The 12,931-nt window shown below is 40.3% G+C and overlaps 1 long non-coding RNA gene across 1 annotated transcript in view; it reads left to right on the forward strand.

The window, feature by feature from the left end:
• The window catches only part of LOC109026164 (uncharacterized), a 54,655-nt gene that overhangs the window by 19,742 nt on the left and 21,982 nt on the right, over positions 1-12,931 (forward strand). The window contains exon 2 of the long non-coding RNA XR_002005120.1: positions 8,762-8,854. This is a non-coding gene — a long non-coding RNA (uncharacterized lncRNA). The remainder of the gene's footprint in view (positions 1-8,761; positions 8,855-12,931) is intronic.

Here is a 12,931-nt window from a genome sequence, read left to right on the forward strand (position 1 = left end):
AACCATCTGCAAACAGGGAAGAGGGCCCTCACCAGAAACTGAATCTGTCTGCACCTTGATCTTAGACTTCCAGCCACCAGAACTGTGAGAAATAAATATCTGTTGTATGAACTACCCACTCTATGGTATTTTGTTACAGTAGCCTGAGCAGATTGAGACAGACCACCAAGCTGTTATTATACAATTAAGCTTTTACTCAGGAATTCTAGGAAGAGGCATTTTAGCTCAGATCCAGGAATTTATTTCGGGTGCTTCTCTGCTACTTTGCTTCCTGCAGGATGGGGCTGAGTCACAGAGCCCACTGGGCCCAATGGTGATGGAGAATAGATTCAAGACCAGGAGCCACACTTCCATGGGAAACTGAGTAAACTGAAGCTTGGTAAATTTGAGATCATCGGTGGGCCAGCCTATTTGGGTAGAGTGTGCTCCAAAGTGAAACAGCAGTTATGAGCTAGACTTGCAGCAATTTGAATCTGGATGGGAGTGTTGAATGAGGAGGAGGGATGAGCCAGTGGTACTAAGAAGACCCCTCTCACCTCATTCCCAGAGAGGTGGTACACATCAAGATCTATGCTACATATAAGGAGATGTATATTGAAGTGGCTCAGCATGTCCCTCTCAGATTTTCAGAGTCCCAGTCCCAACTGGGTTTAACTCCAACTCAGTTTTTTTTAGGTTGAGTACATATTTAGTGGCATAAATGCAGCACAACTTACTCAACTCTTTTTCATTGAAAGACATTCACTTTGTTACCAAATTTTTGCCCAAAGAACAATGCTATCATAATATCTCAATGCACATATGTTCTTAAGTATGGATAATTTTACTTCTAGGGAATAGCTTCCAAGAAGTGGGGTTTTTAGGAGAAAGAATATTTTTAATTTGTAAGGTATTTTCAGGTTTGCTTTCTAAATAGGTTCTAGCAAATCACTCCCCATGGCTACTGTAGGGGCATATTTGCCTTTCTTCTTGCAGCATCCTTTCCAAGTTTAGGGCATTCTTCTCAAGGAGATGCCAGAGACTCACTTTACCAACATTCCTTGCTGCTTGAGTGTGGACATGTGACCTAGGTCCTGCTATTCAGACATCACAAAACTTCACTGTAATGAGGCAAAGACACAGGCCTGCACAGAATCCAACCTGGTGAGCGGACTGGAGATACTTCCAGCTTTCAGACACAGCAGTGGCAGTCATCCCTTGTTCTGGAAACTCTGCTGCTCTAAGACAGGGATATCTTGTCAACACTGTCAACACCCCAGCATTAAAAATTAATTGAACTTCTTTTATATGCATTCACTTCTATCTATCCCATTGCCTCTACCTGAGTTGTGGGCCACCATGACCTCTTGCTGAGACAGCAGTAACAAACTTCCAACTGGTCTCACAGTCTCTAGAATCCATTCTCCACCTTGCAGCCTAAATGGTTTTCTAAAATTCAAATCTCGTCATGCCAGCCCCCTGCTTTTAAAACCTTTCATTTTTTTCCCTTTGCCTCCATCCTCCTTAGGCTGACCCTCAAAACCCTCCAAGAGGTGACCTTTGCTTTCCTCCCCGGGCACATCTCTTTCCTCCCTTCACATTCTACTGTCTGGTCATACTGCATATTTTTTCAGTTCCTGGATTGTTCCATGCTCTTTCTCACCTGTGCTTTTGCAAACACTGTCCTAGCCTCTACTTTTTCTCCTTCTCCTTTGCTTGCCTAAATTCTTTTTTCTGATTGTCAGCTAAGAGGTTACTTCTCTGACTATACAATACTAAATTAGGTTTCTCTTTGCTAGGTTACCAGAGTGCTCCACAGTACCCCATAGTTCTATTTATTTTTGTTTTCCACTAAGCTGCTTGAAGGCAGGGATGATGCCTATTTTCTTCCTTGTTGCACATTCCATATCTAGAGTACTGCCTCATGCATAGAAGGTAATACATACAAATTTGATGAATTAATAAATAGATAAAACAGATACTATTGTCACCAATTTACTCACAGGGAAATTGAGGTTTTGTTAGTCCTGGATCTGGAACTAGAACACAGAACTTCTGATTCCTGATATATTTTCAACTGTTCCTCATTGCCACCTTCAAATATAGTTCAACACTCTCATAGGCTTAATAAACACTATTATGATGGGCAACTACTCTGCAAGGCAGGTTTCTCAAGCTTTGCTGTTTGCTGTGCTGTTTGCTGTGTCGGGCTGCCAGTGTGTTGGAAGGTATTTGACATCATTCCTGACCTCTATCCAGTAGATGCTAATAGTAACTTCCTCACTCCAGTTGTCTTCAGACATTGCAAAATGTCCCCTGAGGGGCAAAATAGCCTCCCAATAAGAATGAGTACTCTAAGGATACCAGGCACCATTTAATACATCTCTATAACTTTGGGTTGAGAATATAAGTTTCAGCACAGACATATTCCAGGTGGAAAGATGAAAGACAAGGACAGATCTAAATATTGACTTTGAGTCTTATAAATACCTCACTGATCCTCAGTTTTCTGATTTGCAAAACAGAGATAATAACACCCAAAATTGTGCGAAGGATTAGAGAGAATGTATATAAAGTACTCAGTAAGTTTGTTGATGAAAAAAAAGTCAAACTCTTTAAAATATTTAAAGAGATTTATTCTGAGCCAAATATGAGTGACCATGGCCCAGGGCACATATTTTGGGATGGTGCCCTGGGCCATGGTCATTCATATTTGGCTCAGAATAAATTTCTTTAAATATTTTACAGAGTTAGGCTTTTTTGATCAACATTAATAGGCAGACATAACCAAAAATAAAAATCTAAGGCTCCCAACAGACTGAATGGACCTCCTTCTTGGCCAAGGGAGTCCCAAAGAAACCTGAAAAGCTAGTTCAGGCCATGAGGGGAAGGGTGGTATGTTATAACCCCCTCCCTTTAGAGTTTAGGCAAAACTGACTGGCATTAACATCAAAATGGAGATCATAAGACTGACAACACAGACTCTCTGTGGCAATACAAAACCAAATTCCCACCTGACTCAGGTATAGCATCACATGGCACATAGCAGACCCTGAAGGAAATCAAAAGTATTTTACCCCAAAATATATTTCATTCACATATTTTGAAACGGTCCTCAAAGCTGTCTCTTGAGAGAGAAACTTGCATTCTGTAGAGAATCTCCTTCCCTTTCTAGGTCTTTTCCTGATCCAGGAGAGATTTGCCTGAGAGTCTGATACTTTTAAGGTTTGAAAAGAGACGTTTACCGTCTACTCTCTCTGAAGCCTGCTGTTCAAAGGCTTCATCTACATAGCAAGAACATTGGCTTCCACAACCCCCTTTCCCTCTTATCTTAACTTAAGCATTTCTTTCTGCTGACTTCAACCATTTAGGCAAAGCTGAACTCTTTCAACTGATTGACAATCAGAAAATCTTTGAATCCACCAATGACCTGTAAGTACCACCTTCCCTCTCCACCTTTGAGATGTCCCACTTTTCCAGGCTGAACCAGTGCATACCTTATAGGTATTGATTTATTGATTTATGTCTTCACCTGTAACTTCTGTCTCCCTAAAATGTATAAAACCAAGCTGTAACCCAACCACCTTGGAAACATGGTCTCAAGACCTCCTGGGACTATGCCCACCCTGGGTCATGGTCACTCAGATTTGGTTCAAAATAAGCCTCTTTAAATATTTTAGAGTTTGGCTTTTTGTTTGTTTGTTTTTGTTTTGGTCAACAAGTTACATTATCTAAACAACTGCTTTCTTCTGGCCAATAACTAGTGGGTTAACTCACCAAAGCATGCATAAAGAGGAAACACAACCGAAGAGAGGGACTGGATATTGGATATTCAGGGTGAAATGGTATGGGTTGTATGACAGAAGGCTTTGGCATTCTAGGAGACATAGAAAAAAAAGCCCCATATTCAGTAATAAAAGCAAGTATTACTATTTGAATTGACAAGCTTTTGGGCATGCAATCTCTGATTTATTCTCTCCTAATTTCATGGTTTTATGAAGAAAACGGCAAAGTCATGCTTAATGATCAGCTGCTATTTTTTAAGTAGGATTACACACTCAAAGTTGGGGATGGGGGATATTTCAAGATCTATCAAAAATGGGAGCAGGTGAATTGGCAATTGCTCACGCTCCCTCTCCATTATGAATTTTAATGCAATTTTCATTTAGTGATTGACATACTGTATTTGTGCTCAGGATTACTTCAATTTTCTTCCTTCCTTTCTTTCCTTCCTTCCTTCTGTCTTTCTTTCCTTTCCTTTCTTTCTTTTCTTTCTTCCTTCCTTCCTTCCTTCCTTCCTTCCTTCCTTCCTTCCTTCCTTCCTTCCTTCCTTCCTTCCTTCTTTCTATTGATGGAGTCTCGCTCTGTTATCCAGGCTGGAGTGCAGTGGCATGATCTCCGCTCACTGCAACCTCCACCTCCCAGGTTCAAGCAATTCTCATGCCTCAGCCTCTCGAGCAGCTGTTATTACAGGCACATGCTACCATACCTGGCTAATTTTTGGATTTTTAGTAGAGACGGGGTTTCACCATGTTGCCCAGGTTGGTCTCGAACTCCTAGCCTCAAGTTATCCGCCCGCCTCGGCCTCCCACAGTGCTGGGACTACAGGTGTGAACCACCGCACCCAGCCCAATTACGTCAATTTTCAATAGCAAGTCTAAAAAAATATTTTTCTTCTAAGCATCTACCATCTTTACTGACTTGCTACATTGACATAACAATGATGCTCCAGAAAAATGCTTCCTAGGGAATTCCACATGATATAGCTTGTGGGTTCAAAGGATTAAACTAAAAGGACAATGGCATCTCCTAGCTAGGAGTACAATTTACCAGTACTGAATCCTCTGGCTCCATAGAGCTTCTGCTTCTTCTTCTTTTCCTTCTTTTCCTCCCTCCCTTTCTCCTTTTCTCCTCTCTCCTTTCCCTACCTGGGACTTTAGAACTGCTTTCTCTCCTTCAACCCTAGAGAGATACTCCAACATGCAAGCTTTGCCACAGACCTAGGTCCTCTTACTTAGGTTTAAAGAGATCTACCTCCTGAACCCTCAATCTGAAAATGTAGGGCAAAAAATATTAACCAAAAGACTTAAAATGTCCACTATTAATAGTAGCCCGAACCTGAAAACATCCCAGTGTTCATCACGGTAGAATGACTAAATTTTAGTAAAGTCACACAGCAGAATATTATATAGCAATGACAAGGACCAAACTGTGATGTCATGCAAACCCTGGATAAATCCACTGTTAACTAAAGAAGGAAGATGCAAGAGTGCATCTGGTACTCAACAATGAAGTTAAAAAGTAGCAAAATTAATCTCTGCCATTAGAAGTCAGCCTACAGAAAGTCAGCATGGTGACAGCCTTTGTGTCAACTGGTGGTGTGAGGAGGGTTTCTGGGTATTGATCATGTTGCTTCTTGCTCTGGGTGCTGGTTACAATGTGAATTTTCACTTTGAGAAAATTCACCAAGCTGTTCACTTTTGATTTGTGCATTTTTTCATATGTAGGGTATACTTCAATCAAAAGTTCATTTAAAAAACAAAACAAGGCTGGGCACAGTGGCTCATGCCTGTAATACCAACACTTTGGGAGGCCAATGTGGGTGAATCACCTGAGGTCAGGGGTTCAAGACCAGCCTGGCCAACATGGCAAAACCCCGTCTCTACTAAAAAACTACAAAAAATTAGGCTGGCATGGTGGCGGGCGCCTGTAATCCCAGCGACTTGGGAGGCTGAGGGAGGAGAATTGCTTGAACCTGGGAGGCGGAAGTTGCAGTGAGCCTAGATTGTGACACTGCACTCCAGTCTGGGCAACAGAGAGATTCCATCTCAAAACACACACACACACACACACACACACACACACACACACAAACAAAACAACAACAACAAACAACAACAACAACAAAAAAAAAAAACCAAAATTTTCCTAAACTCTTTCATTTCTTCGAAAATTCTCCTTTTTTCACATTAGGCTTCTCTCTCATAGGAAGATACGGTCTCATAACAAAATGGCTATACGCTTTAATAACACTTTTCAGGAACTAGAAGAAGAGCTAAAAGATTTGAGTTTTAGGTTTCATTTAATTTTCTATTAATTTCTGTGAACTATGTATTAAACGCAGACTGCTACTGCTTAACTGAGTGTTTATGTTCCTCCAAAATTCCTGTTTGGAAATCCTAACTCCCAAGGTGATGGTATTAGGAGGTAGGCCCTTTGAGAGGTGATTAGGTCACAAAGGTGGGGCCCTCATGGATGGGATTAGTGCCCATATGAAAGAGTCTGGAGTGATCCTCGCCTCTTCAGCCATGAGAGGTTACAGGGAGAAGATAGCTGCCTGTGAGGAAGCAGCTCTCATCAGACACCTAAACTGCCTGTGCCTTGACTTTACACTCCCCAGCGTCCAGAGCTATGAGAAATAAATTTCTGTTGTTTATAAGACACCTGGTTTATGGTATATTGTTTTAAAAGCCTAAATGAGCTAATATATTGCAGGAGACCACAGGGAGGGAGTCTGGTGCGTCTACTCCATTTCCTTCCTTCTCCATATGCAGGGGAACTGAGGCCTAGAGAAATTAAGTGGCTTGCTCAGGGCCACATGTTCTTTTTTTTTCTTTTTTTTAACTATACTTTAAGTTCTAGGGTACATGTGCACAACGTGCAGGTTTGTTAGCTAGGTATACATATGCCATGTTGGTTTGCTGTACCCGTTAACTCATCATTTACATTAGGTATTTCTTCTAATGCTATCCCTCCCCCTCCCCCCCCACCCCATGACAGGCCCCAGTGTGTGATGTTCCCCACCCTGTGTCCAAGTGTTCTCATTGTTCAATTCCACCTATGAGTGAGAACATGCAGTGTTTGGTTTTCTGTCCTTGTGATAGTTTGCTCAGAATGATGGTTTCCAGCTTCATCCATGTCCCTGCAAAGGACATGAACTTATCCTTTTTTATGGCTTGCATGGTATTCCATGGTGTATATGTGCCACATTTTCTTAATCCAGTCTATCACTGTTGGACATTTGGGTTGGTTTCAAGTCTTTGCTATTGTGAATAGTGCCGCAGTAAACATACACGTACCTGTGTCTTTATAGTAACATGATTTATAATCCTTTGGATATATACCCAGTAATGGGATGGCTGGGTCAAATGGGATTTCTAGTTCTAGATCCCTGAGGAATTGCCACCTGTTTTCCACAATGGTTGAACTAGTTTACACTCCCACCAACAGTGTAAAAGCATTCCTATTTCTCCACATCCTCTCCAGCACGTGTTGTTTCCTGACTTTTTAATGATCGCCATTCTAACTGGTGTGAGATGGTATCTCACTGTGGTTTTGATTTGCATTTCTCTGATGACCAGTGATGATGAGCATTTTTTCATGTGTCTGTTGGCTGCATAAATGTCTTCTTTTGAGAAGTGTCTTATTCATATCCTTTGCCCACTTTTTGATGGGGTTGTTTGGTTTTTTCTTATAAATTTGTTTAAGTTCTTTGTAGATTCTGGATAATAGCCCATTGACAGATGGGTAGAGTGCAAAAATTTTCTCCCATTCTGTAGGTTGTCTGTTCACTCTGATGGTCGTTTCTTTTGCTGGGGGCACATGTTCTTTAGTAATAAAATTGCTGTTAAAGAAATACATCTCAAAATGAAAGTGGTAACGGCAGTTTGTGTCCCAAAAGGTCACATGATTTCTCCTATTTAAAAATAAAAATAATGCTGGGAGGGAGAAGGGACTGGGTCAATCATTATATAAATACAGAATTTTAACTTATTTATTCAATTTATATAAAAGACAATGCTCTCATTTGGTTATTGTGATCTCTAAACAAATTTCTCTTCTAATCGGCACTTACAAGACGGTTTCTCCTTGGGACTTGGCCCCTAAATCTCGATGGTTTGAAACAGCAAAGGTGTATAATTGTGCCATTGTCCATCAAGGGCCAGCAGGAGCTTTGCTCCACTGCTTTATGTCTTCTCTCTAGGACTCAGGCTGAAGAAGCTGCTCTCTAGACCATGGCAGGTTGTCACGGCAGTGGGAAAAGAGAATATGGCCATGTACACACTGGCTTTTAAACCTGCCTGGAAGTGACACACATCACTTCCATGTACACCTCTCTGTCAGAGCATGTCCTATGACCACTCCTAACCTCCTGTAGGCAGAGAGGTGCAATCCTACCATGTGTATGGAGTATTTTGGAACAGCCCTAATGACAATCTCAAGAAGGAACTGAAACTGTCCCCCATGGAGTCCCATATTTCCTCATGAGTTCTATCATTATTCATTGTGACCTACACTTTTTAAAAGACATGATGGAACAAAGATTATCTCTGCAGAAAGTAAAGCAGAGACATAAAAGGCAGCGTTGGCAGGTGTAAATAAAGCTCTTTCAACTATAATTGAAAGGATTTTTATGAAAGGCACAAAGTGGTTTCATCTGCCTTTCTGCAAATAGCATAGTGGGTTGAATGATCAATATTCCTTTAAAGTGCCCAGGAACTGTTTCAGTTTTGACCAAAGGCAACTAAATAAATGAATTGTCCTTCTGGGCTTTTATATTGAACCCTTTAAATGAAGGCAGTTTACATGGCTGCAAACAATACATGTCCCGTGTGGTCACTGTAAGCATTAAATATCAATCAGAAGAGAGTGCTTTTAAATAGAGAGGAAAAAAATCCATTTGTTGGGGCTATGATCTCTAATGTTAAATTAAAAAAAAAAGAGTTTGACAGGTAATAATTTGTTTTGCATGACTTTCTCCCTTTATTTTCTCTGCACGCAGGTCTAACCATAAAATCATCAATACTGAGAAATTAAAAGGGGAACATGTCAGGTCTCACTCTTTCTGTACTGGCTTTCCAGAGTATTGTCCTTGGTAAGTAGCAAAGAAAAAAAAATCAAATTAAGACATACATTTAAATGGTCACTGGTCAAAAAGCAAGCCTGGAATAAAAGTAGCAGTCTATTGAAACATATACACAACTTGACTAGTTAGCAAGCACCAATGCTTGTTCTCACACTTGAAATGATGCCAGGCTCAGATGCTTGCTTTATCATTGGAAATAAGGTTATACAATACATCCTTCTCCCTCTGTGGTATAAATATTGTTGATACTGTATAGTCATATTATTTGTTAGCTCAAAATCCAAGTGTTTGGGCATCATGGCATAGGATCTTACATAAAGTTATTACAGTTGCATTAAGGAATATGAATTACTTAAATTATGAATTATCTTTCTGTTTACACTTTAATTCTTTAAGCAAAATTTCTAGGTGAAGCTTTTTTTTCAGTATGGAATATAAAAGTAAAATTCAGACATGACTCTGGAATATTACAGTTTCTATGTTAATGGCTTGTAATAATGATATAAATTTTGAGGATCATACCAAGGATATGGGCTCCTGCAATAGGGTCCAGATAGGACAAGCAGTCAGGAGCAGATGGTGGTTTAGTGAGGGTAGGCAAAGGTTGTACCAGGGGATGGTGTGAGGAGTGGTGGTGGTCAGTAGGGCAAGGGGAGGAGAAAAAATGTGAGTCAAGGTCTTGGGGGCTGGAGCAGAGGTAGTCCAGATACATGAATTCACTCCAGGAGAAAAATTACTCTGACACCCTCTAAAGGACCTTTATCCTTCCAAAATAAGATTTACTTGCTTGTTATGATCCCCAGTAGGACTTCTCTGTTAGAGTAACCACATCGATTTATGGCACATTTAGTCCTCCTTGAACTGGATGTCAACCTCATTCCCTTAAGAGCTGTCTAGTTAGAGACAAAGTCTTGTCTTCTGGCCTGACTTGGGCTTCCAATGGAGATCTCTGTGCTTACATTCATTACCTCAGTGTCTGGGCTTGGCACATGTTGGTGCTTGATAAGCATTCATTGAATTAAAAATGCGAGCAGGATGGGAAAATACGGCAAATGATGGTCACATGTTCTCTTCTATTCATCTACAACAAATTGTTCATTCTTTGTCCAGCATCAGAGCCATTTTAGGAACCTGCTTAGCAAATCAGGCACCTTTCAGAATTGCAGAATTTTCATTCTATCCTTGCCGGGATTACTTCCATGTTGTGAGCCTTCCTTGGCATTTCACCCTTCGCTCTTACATAGAAACTCAAAGTACCTTTGTTAACAGTCATTTATGCTACAAGGTAGTTGGATTAAAAATGTCAACACTCCCATGGCACAGAAAGAAGACCAAAGCTACCAGTAAAATTTCACGTGGAGGAAATATGGAAGTAGATTAGCAACCCCGTTAGTACTGTGGTATTGTTGCATTGATCGTACTATTGAATAGTGAAGAGCAAGGTACCTTATTTCATAAATGCCATAAGCAACATAAAATCACCCATGTACAAATATAAGATCTTTCACATGAATTTGATGGTGATTATATGTTGAAACCATAATAACCCTAGATCTCAGTGACTGTACTTATCTTCAAACACTTAGCTAAATCTGGAACAGATGAATATCTGAAGTTTGAAGCTGTACACCCCAGGTTAATATTTTTATATCAACAAGAATATAACAAAATGTACATTAACTTTTTAAAATAGCTTTTAAATACTCTAAGCTTTAGTGCACTTTTTTTTCCGAAGCCCGCATAAGAGATATCATAATCTAACATTAACATCTTGCATTTTTAACTGTCCTTGTAAATTTATTATAAGAACACTACTTGGAAAACAGTATTTTCAAAAGGTATTGTATTTACTAAAATAATGCCTTTGCCCCTTTGGTCTCTGAACAGCAGTACACATCTTTGTATTCTTCTTAACTGGACTGATAGTAGATACATAAGACAAGTTATAATTTTTGAGATTGTAACCAAACGCAAGCTCGGCTGATCACTGCTTGTAAAGCCAAATGAACGAGGACAAGATGCAGTAAAAGGAAAGTGGCTTTATTCCAAAAGCCAGCGGTTGGGGAAATGGCCAGGCTCATTCCTTAAAAGAAACATTTCAAACTTTAGGCTGGGGGGGAGGGGCTTAAAAGAGGAACTTGGAGAGGGAGTCATGCGGGCATGGTGCTGGGTGTAAGGTCTGTGTGCCTTGTTCTGGTGGCCGTCTTGAGTCATGGTCCACCTGGAGCGTGTGCTGGTGTCATCTCAGCAGTGGCTGGGCTGTAGACTAATTACCTTGAGATCATCTCTGGAATTTCACAGCTAGCTCTCCATGCCTGGTTTGTCACAGGATTACCCCTGAAACGTCATAACAAGCATGTAGTTAGATAAATGTGCATGGTGTAAGAGTGTATGGTGGGAGAGGGAGAGATGTGAAGTGTTGAAGTACGCTTTAAGGCTATATTTTAAGACTAAGAAGGAAAAAAGAGGTTTCTGCAATTTACTTCAAGGATACATCTTGAGACTAGAGAGAAAAGAGAAAAAGGGAAAAAAAAGTTTGAAAAATGTGTTTCGAAGCTAAACTACTCAGTTACAAGATGGAGACACAGCCCACCAATGGGACCAAACTAAATTCCTGTTCATTTGCATTTCAGAATGATTTCTCAGAGGTCTCAACAGTGGTTCTCACGTTGGCTATACATTAGAATAGCCTGTGAAGCTTTTAAAAAATGCTAACACACAGACCCCATGGGAAACCATCTATAGTTTTTGGAGAGTGGAACCCAGACATCTGCTTTGTTAAAACTCCCATGTGGTTCTAATCCAGTCTAGGATGAGAACCCACCAGACTACAACCCACAGCAACTGAGTAGCAGGTGATGTCTCTTAAACAACTAACCTTCTGTATTTAGGAGTTCCAAATATCTGTTAGCCAGGAAGTAACAGTGTAGTGATGTTTCTCAAACTTCTCATTTTCCTATGACCTTCATAATTTTTGCCACATTTATGTATTGTGTTCTATTCTTTAACATTTTTTTCTAAATTAACTTATATTGTAAAACTGAAATACAAGTAATAAAAAATAAAATTTCTTTTTATGACTGTGAATAGGAAATTAGTATCATTTGCCATCAAGAGAAAGCAACTGAAAAAACAACAAAAAACCCAAACGCCCCTCCCATTACTAAAATCCAGTTGGATTGCCCACTGTTTCTTGCCCAAAGGCATCCAACAAGAGGCCTGCTCTCTTTTTGTTGACAAGACAATGGAGAGATTCTTGTTTTTAACCACCCAACACTCATTCCCCTTGCCAAGGGCCCAAGCCTAAGGCTTCAGGCTACTGTTGGTCATTGAAACTGTCCAGGAAAGGCCATGTGAATTGATTCGTGCTGATGAAACACGAAGAGGAAGTTTTCTGGAACCTTTTGGGAAAAGAAGGTTTTTTTGTCTTTTGAGAATAGAATGCATCTTTTCCTCTGGATGTTAACTGGGGCCAATGTTGAGTATGAGTGCAAGGCCTGGAGCTGCCACAGCCAATTGGAAAAGTTACTTCTAGCCCAAGAGTGAGGCCAATATTTTGAAGACTCCAGAGCCAGTTGAGATGACCAGCCTGAGCACCCCCTCCACCCTCTAGGCTATTTCATTTATTTAGGGCATTTTTAGTTGGGTTTTCTGTTGTTAGCAACCAATCACATCCTAATACAGGGAGAGCAGCAAGCATTCAAAGACATAATAGCACCTAACAGAGACTTTCTCTTTGACATACTTAGGAGGATGGAAAGAGAACTGGAAAGGAAGTAATATCCTTATTGATTCAAGGTCATTTAATGCCGTGTCTTTCTATCAAATGAAATCATTTTGTGGGCATACCTCTCCTATTTAGGAAATATTTGTCTTAGGCTGGGAGAGATGATGGCTTCACAGAAACAATGCTGCAGTAGGCTATGAGGGACTTATGGTTGCTTCTTGGTAACTTTCCTTAACAAGAAACTCCAAAGGCATCTTTGAAAGTGAGGGCTGGGAATGGGGGAAATAAATTATTCAAACAGTGTCTGTGCCTCTGGAATTAAGCACGAAGCTGTCTGAGCATATTTCATATCCTTTGGA

Source organism: Gorilla gorilla, chromosome 2 (assembly GCF_029281585.2).
Source record: "Gorilla gorilla gorilla isolate KB3781 chromosome 2, NHGRI_mGorGor1-v2.1_pri, whole genome shotgun sequence".
NCBI lineage: Eukaryota > Metazoa > Chordata > Mammalia > Primates > Hominidae > Gorilla > Gorilla gorilla.